Below are 7,584 nucleotides of genomic sequence, written 5' to 3' on the forward strand. Positions count from 1 at the left end.
AAACGAGGACAAGACGAAGTATCGCCTGTCATCAAACAAACAGTAAGCACATTCGCGCCTTGGCACCCACGTCACTGTTGGCAGTTACAATTTCGAGAAAGTAGAGAATTTCGTTTACTTGGGAACCAGCATTAACACTGATAATAATGTCAGCATTGAAATCCAACGTAGAATCATTCTTGGTAACAAGTGCTACTTTGGACTGAGTAGGCAATTCAGGAGTAAAGTCCTCTCTCGACGTACGAAAACCACGCTCTATAAGTCACTCATCATGCCCGTGCTGGTTTATGGCGCAGAAGCATGGACAATGACAACATCCGATGAGGCGGCTCTTGGAGTGTTTGAGAGAAAGATTTTGCGGAAGATTTACGAGCCTTTACGTGTTGGCGACGGGGAGTACCGCAGACGATGGAACGATGAGCTGTATGAGCTTTACAACGATATGGACATAGTGCAGCGAATTAAAATACAGCGGCTCCGCTGGCTTGGTCATGTCGTTCGAATGGACACCGACGCTCCAGCTCTGAAAGTATTCAACTCGGAACCCGCTGGTGGTAGCAGAGGAAGAGGGAGGCCCCCACTGCGATGGAAAGATCAGGTGGAGAAGGACTTGGCTTCACTTGGCGTTTCCAATTGGCGTCAGTTGGCACAGAGGAGAAACGACTGGCGTGCTTCGTTGAACTCGGCCAAAATCGCTTAGGCGGTTACAGCGCCAAAAAAGAAGAAGAAGAAAGAATTCTAAAATTCTATACACGTTTCTTATGTTTGATATGCAACCGGGGACACTAGCTAGCAGGGAAACTAGCAAGTTCCTGCAAATTTGCGTTCGTGCAGAAATTTACAAGTTTCTCTACTTAAGAGAGAATTTGGGAGCATTTTTTCTGTCTAACTAATATTTTGAGTGATAATTTTCGCTGGATTTTCGACGAACAAATCTATTGTCTCATCGGAGACCTTCGGTTTTTGGGATTTAAATAAGTTCTTAGCCAAAAAAGTTGGTTTAAATAAATACATACATATGTGTGCATAGTGCTTTAAAATATCCCTTTTCCCTTACCTTAAAACTTTAAGCATGGGCAATAATGATGTTTTGTAATTAAGGCAGAATTGAATATTAATTCTTGGCACTATATCCAAACACAAACGCGTGTTAAGCAAATAGTGAAACAATTTTTTATTTTCTAAGTTTGCGAATAAAACTTCACACTTAAATTTAAGTCATTCATAACAAACATTTTATGAAGATAATCCCCGTTACGGCCTTCTTTAGAAAAAAAAAATTCGTTTAAAATAAAAATACACGAAATCGGCCCAATTTTATATAACCCTGCCTCCGCGATAAGGCTAGTAGCCATTTCTAACAGATTTTGGATGGCTTAGTCAAAAATGGAAACATATATATTTTAATTTTAAGAAAACAAGGTAAATAGCAAAATCGGCTAAAAACGGCAAATTTTTTTTACAAAACGGCTAACAAATCGGCTTCCGGCTAACCCGAAATTTCGCCGGCTGTTTGCTATCGCAACTGGCTAAATCTAGCCGGAAAACGGCTAAAATGGCAGCACTACTCCCGCTTCTTTATCCTACTTTTAGCATTGATCTTTAAATTTACTCAGTATCGCGAATGTATTGAAATTTTCATATTTTTGTACCTGATTTTCGTTATACTTTTTTAATTTAACTTAAGCAATAAATATGTTGCTGACTTAGTTATACTTCATACTTTTTCAATGTTGCTAACTTAGGCAAGTGTCTATATTTAGTACTTTATTAACTTAATAAAAAAAAAAACAAGTAATTGTTAGCAAAAAAACCGACTTAAAAAAAATATATATATGTATATTCCATGATCGGATCTAAACCAAAATAATATGGGACAACCTGTGGGACACTACCTTTCCGAAAGAAAAAGAAGTATCGAAATCGGTTGGCGTGGTCCAAAGTTATGCGGTAACATACATAAAAAAAAAAAAAAAATATTCCGATCTCCTTTTTTGGAAGTCGGCTAAAAATTTGTAAAAAAAAATATTACTTTCTCAACACCTAGAAAATGGTAATTTTACTAGGGAAAACCCTCAATAACTTTAAAAGTTGTGGTATAAAAAAGAAGTTAGCCATTTTTGACATCGGGGGGAAAAAACTATGTACACCAAGTGTCATTAAAACATATCAAATTTCCCACTGACTTATAGAAAATGTTGACCACTTTGTGAAAAATTCCATGAACTTGCTGAAATTTAAGGACAATGTTGCAAACTAGTAGTCTAATATAAACACATGTTTTGTCTTTGATCTTATACAAAAATCTTAAAAAAAAAAATGTTGACGACCAAATTGATGTTCTTTATGTAGTTATATGTAGATGAGGACACCACAAAATTTCTCGAAAATTTCCTGGAAGTACAGAAATTTACATTTTTATATGTATACATACATAAATTTAGAACACCTGTGTGTATACATACATATACTATTATTAACTAAACGTCAAAAGAACAATTCCCTTATGTTAATCTCCAATATGTAAATATGTACGTATGTAGTATGTTAACAAAATATTTTACGTACGGTTTTTTTTATTTATAAAATTAGTTAATTAAAATACATGCATATTTCTCATCCTATATTTTAAGTGAAGATAAATATAAAAAAAAAAACTTTAAATGCTTATGAAGCATCAGAAGAAAGAAGCACGCGAATGAGATTTGGTGAAGAAGTACAAACCACACATTTGCTAAAAGACAGTCGTAACTAAAAAAAATGAAATTTTTGATCAAAGAATGCAAAATTAATAGCTTGTTGCTTTATATTGTGAAATAATTTCGCGCTAAAATATTTTGAAGTTTGCATCTTCTTTTCTGCATTTTGGGAGCAAATTGAAAACCTCAATAGCGTCTCCAGAAACATCGCATTTTTTGAGTTACAGCGCACTTTTAATAAATTAGGGAAATATTTGTAAATACGAAGCATCAATTTGCTTTATTAATATTATTTATTAAATATCCTGTAGGAAAAAGTTAATAGTTAGTTTTGGATTTAAAATACATATATTTATTAAAAACCTGAATTATATAAAGATTTAAAGTAAACTAAATTGACAAAGGCACAGAAAAAATTATATAGAAATCCAGCTTACTTTTCCTGATATTACATTTTACAAAAGAACTTTCAGTTCATAAAAGATTTCCAATGTGGAACTCGATTACTCGCGCACAAGCATGCAATTTAAAAAAGCTAATATTCTTTCGGGCAGAAACATGAAATTTATGTTTGTGTTATAACTCCAATTAGCCGATTTCATGCCTATCCAGCGGTGTAACTTCAAAAGTGTAACCGTTATAAACTCTGTTTCATTGGTTTACACATTGAAGTTTTAAATAAAAGCGAATTTGTTATAGCATCTTCACGGGTACATAATTAAATACACGTATGTATGTATATATATACATATGTACATATACATACATATATACATATCTATGCTTGTTGGAAAAGGGAGTCGGAGCCGATCTTTACCGCTTGCTTTGCAATAGAACTGTCGCGGCAAAGTGGGCAGCTCTTCAATCCGGAGATGTTTGAGTAGAGGTACCCCCGCAAGGGGGAGTTCTCTCGCCGTTGCTTTGGGTCATTGTCGTCAATGACCTGCTGGTGGCCCTGGAAAGAAATGGCTGCCGGGTGGTTGCCTATTGCTGATGACGTAGTATTCATAACAAAAGGAAAGTTTCCGGCTGAGCTTATGCAGGGTTACTTGAGCTTGGTTGAGAACTGAGCTTCTAGCTGCGGGGTGGGTATAAATCCCAGTAAAACAGAGCTTGTTCTCTTTTCCAGAAGGTATAAGATACTGAATTGCCGTCTTCCATCAATGGTTGGTCTTCCTCTAAAGCTGGCTTGATCCTTGACAGTAAGCTTTCCGGGAAGCCTAATGTGGAGGAAAGAGTCAAGAAGGCTACAGTAGCAGAGAGTAGTGCATTGGCTTTATGAAACCATAATCAAGTCACTTTTATTATGTGGGGTACTCGTCTGGTGGAACGCACTTGACAAGGCCTACATCGTCAATCAGCTGGAGAAGGTGCAAAGAGCCGCCTTAATTCGAATCAGTGGGGCACTTCCAACCACTCCTACTCTTGCGCTTAATGTCATGTTAAATGTTGTACCTGTAGATATAGCTGGCGGGGTTGCTGCTGCGCGCGCCGCAGTAAGGCTAAGTGGGGTGGGCTTCAAGTTCGCCTCAAACTATGGGCACTCCAGAATTCTAAAAGGCTTGGGGTTCCTACCGACTCGGACAGACCACTGCACGTCGGTTCTGGGTCCGAATGGGTCTTTTACCACCCAAATTCCAGCGAGGGGAGACTGGGAGGGTGCAATATCTGGAAGCGAGGCCCTGTTAACTTATTTACAGATGGATCGAAGCTGAATGGAAAGGTCTTCTACGAAGAACTTATTTGGATTCCAGGTCACAGAGAAATCGCTGGCAACTGTATGGCTTATGAGCTCGCGAGACATGGAATCCTCGAGGAATTACTTTCGCATAGGGAGGGTCTGGGGGCTTCAGGACAGATGGCCATTTAGACAGCTTAGCGAGCGCTGGGCGAAGACCTTGGAGTGCAAGGTGGCAAAGTCCTTCTGGCCACGGGTGGACCGGAGGTGGTCTGGGGAGCTCTTTAGACTAAGCAAGCTGCATATCCCACTGTTGGTGGGAGTGCTTACTGGTGATTGGTAACCATGTCGTAAGGCTGAATGTCCTGGTTAACCCTTACTGCACCAGCTGCATGGAAGACGATGAGGTGGTATCATCTCAACATCTGCTGTTCTGGTGCCCTGCCTTTGCATGCCTAAGACTTAAGCGCCTTGAGTCGCACTTTTTCTACACTCCCGATGAGCTCTCGGGAGTGGACATCAGTCGACTGAAGAGCTTCGTTGTGAGCACGGAGCGTTTCTCCGGCAAAAAGTCATAGGTGTCGTCTTTCTCCCATAGCTTCCCTCCTCTTTTCCCCAGCCACTCTCTTTTTTTCCGGCCTCCCTGAAATTTTGATCACGGGTTTTTGATGAAGATTGTGAGAATATAATCATTGAACCCACCAACAGGAAGTTTGAGTCTACAAATAAAATAGAAGCGAAACCTTTGGATGAAATTGAATTTCGGGCATTTTTAGGCCTATTTCTTTTTTCAGCTGTTTTTAAATCTAATCGAGAATCCACACATCTTATGTTTGCAACTGATGGAACAGGCAGAGATATATTTAGGGCTACCATGTCTAGGTTTCGATTTCTCAACATACTTTCGTACTTACGCTTTGACAATACTTCCGATCGAAAAGAAAGATTGTCAAACGACCCATTAGCAGCGATTTCAGATCTTTTTAATTAAATAATTGAGAATTTTAATTTCTTCGATGCATAATCATAAATATGAGCACTTAGCATTAGCGCACACAAGGGGTGGGTGTTGGGGTTCAAACCACCCCCCAAAGCTCATAACCTCAATTACAAACTATATCTTAAAGCTTAGAATCCAGCTCTCAAGAAAACCATAAGAAATATTTCCCATTATTTCTGTTGCTTGAAAAAGCAAATTTTCTTGCAGAAATAAATAATAGAGTATTTTTTTACAGCCTAAAAAAGTTTACCACTGATATGTACTTAACAAGCGATCGAAGATTGAATTTGCTAACTTCATTATAAAAATACAAGTTCAGTTTAATTTTCGGTATTCGAAGTATTAAAACAATGAGAAACCAGAAATCGACGAAAATGAACATAAAAGTGTAAAAATTTCATGGAATTATTTAATTTATTTATATTAAAATTCTTTTGTAAAATTTTGTATTACTTTTGAAAGTTGAGCGCATCTTGTGTTTATAGAACTTTTTATTAAACAAGTAATTTTTAAGCAAAAAGAAAAACCGACTTCAATTCTCATATACAAATTTAGGAGTACCGTTAGTTTTTTCATGATTTAATGATCGAATCTAAACCAAACTACAGGTAAGGCCGTTGCGCTCTTTATATGAGAATGAAACAGAAATTTTACTACTCCATCACAATTTATTTATAGAACATAATAAAGCTGAATTATTTACTTGGCCTGAGGGTCTTTAATAATTTTAAAGCAAAACACTTATTTCTGATACGGGAAAAAAATGTATTTTTATTAAAAATCAACCGTGCGACTCTTACCCCCACGTGTATTTGAGGACAGAAAAGGCAGCACTTTTGCCGGATCACAGCGCAACCTGCTGAGAAAAGAACACGACGCCTTGTGTGTAAAAATGTGACAGCGCTAACCCAAGGCAGAATAAGTGCAGCATTTTTTCGAGAAAAGAAAATACTATTAGTTTAACAAAGTTTTTTTTTTTCTTTTTTTACTGTTACAGTAAGCTGTCATTCAACTACAAAATTTATTTCAGATAGTAAAATATGCAAATCAGCCGTTGATAACAGTTCCATATCTATATACTAAAACAGAGCCACTTTTTAGTTTTACTCTTGGCCATCTACATTGCACACAAAACTACATATCCGCAAACGCGTTCTGCAACAGTAAATCTGCTTATTAGCCAAAAAAAATGCAACTTTAAAAGAAATACAAAAAAATGTGTATGTAGTTACTTAGTATTTGCTTAATCATTTCCTTTACAAAGCATTACATTATTCATTTGTATTAACTAATACTATTTATTGTTGTACATAAGTGCAAATCACCATACCTATGAGTATATAAATATACAAAAATGCAATAAATGGTAAACATTCCTGAAATATTTCCTTGAAAATATTGCAAACGAAATTTGGCTGTTAAGTTCAATTTTAAAAAAGAAGAATAATTAATTTTTTGAAATCCAATTATGTACTACGACTATTAACTTAGTCAACAATGCAGGTGCAACTTTCTTTAGTAATTTTGGAAAAAGCCAAAAAACGACCAGAAATGTATTAAAAAATGATTTTGATAGCAGCCACATTCACTTGCATGAACACAATCAAGCCGTCCCATGCATTATGCATATGGTACAATAAGAGGTAGCAGAGTGCATTTTTAAAATAAGAAAGGCAAGGCAGAGAGCCACTGACACTACAAATATAAAATTCACTAGTGTATATCTATTGCCATGAATTGCTGAATTCGACTGAGCTTTGGTATTCGGTGTTGAATGAATGAATGTTCAATGCGGCCGAAATTTCCAAAGTTACACGAAAATTTCCAGGCCAAAATACGATACAATACAATAGCAGCAGATACATATGTATGTACTTAGCCAGCCCAGCTAGAGTTGGTAGAGCTGAAGCGTGTAGATAATTCCTTGTGGTGACTATCTGCTCTATAGCATGCTATCCATGCCGACGCGATGCGGTTGGATAGTAAAGACAACGCAGGGAAAGGAATTTATGTACTTGCAAACATGTGTCTACTGACATTGGCGGCATACCTGCTTGTCCGGCTGCCGTCTTGGCTTCGATAAAGATATCTACCTACTAATGTGAAATTTACATATGTGAATTCTTTTCGATGAGAAATAAACTTCTAACTTTTATTTAAGTATATGTTTATCAACTTTATTACGCTTTTGGTATAGGGAAGTGTGA

Source organism: Rhagoletis pomonella, unplaced genomic scaffold (assembly GCF_013731165.1).
Source record: "Rhagoletis pomonella isolate Grant_MI unplaced genomic scaffold, Rhpom_1.0 Rhpom_scaffold_00005, whole genome shotgun sequence".
Taxonomy (NCBI): domain Eukaryota; kingdom Metazoa; phylum Arthropoda; class Insecta; order Diptera; family Tephritidae; genus Rhagoletis; species Rhagoletis pomonella.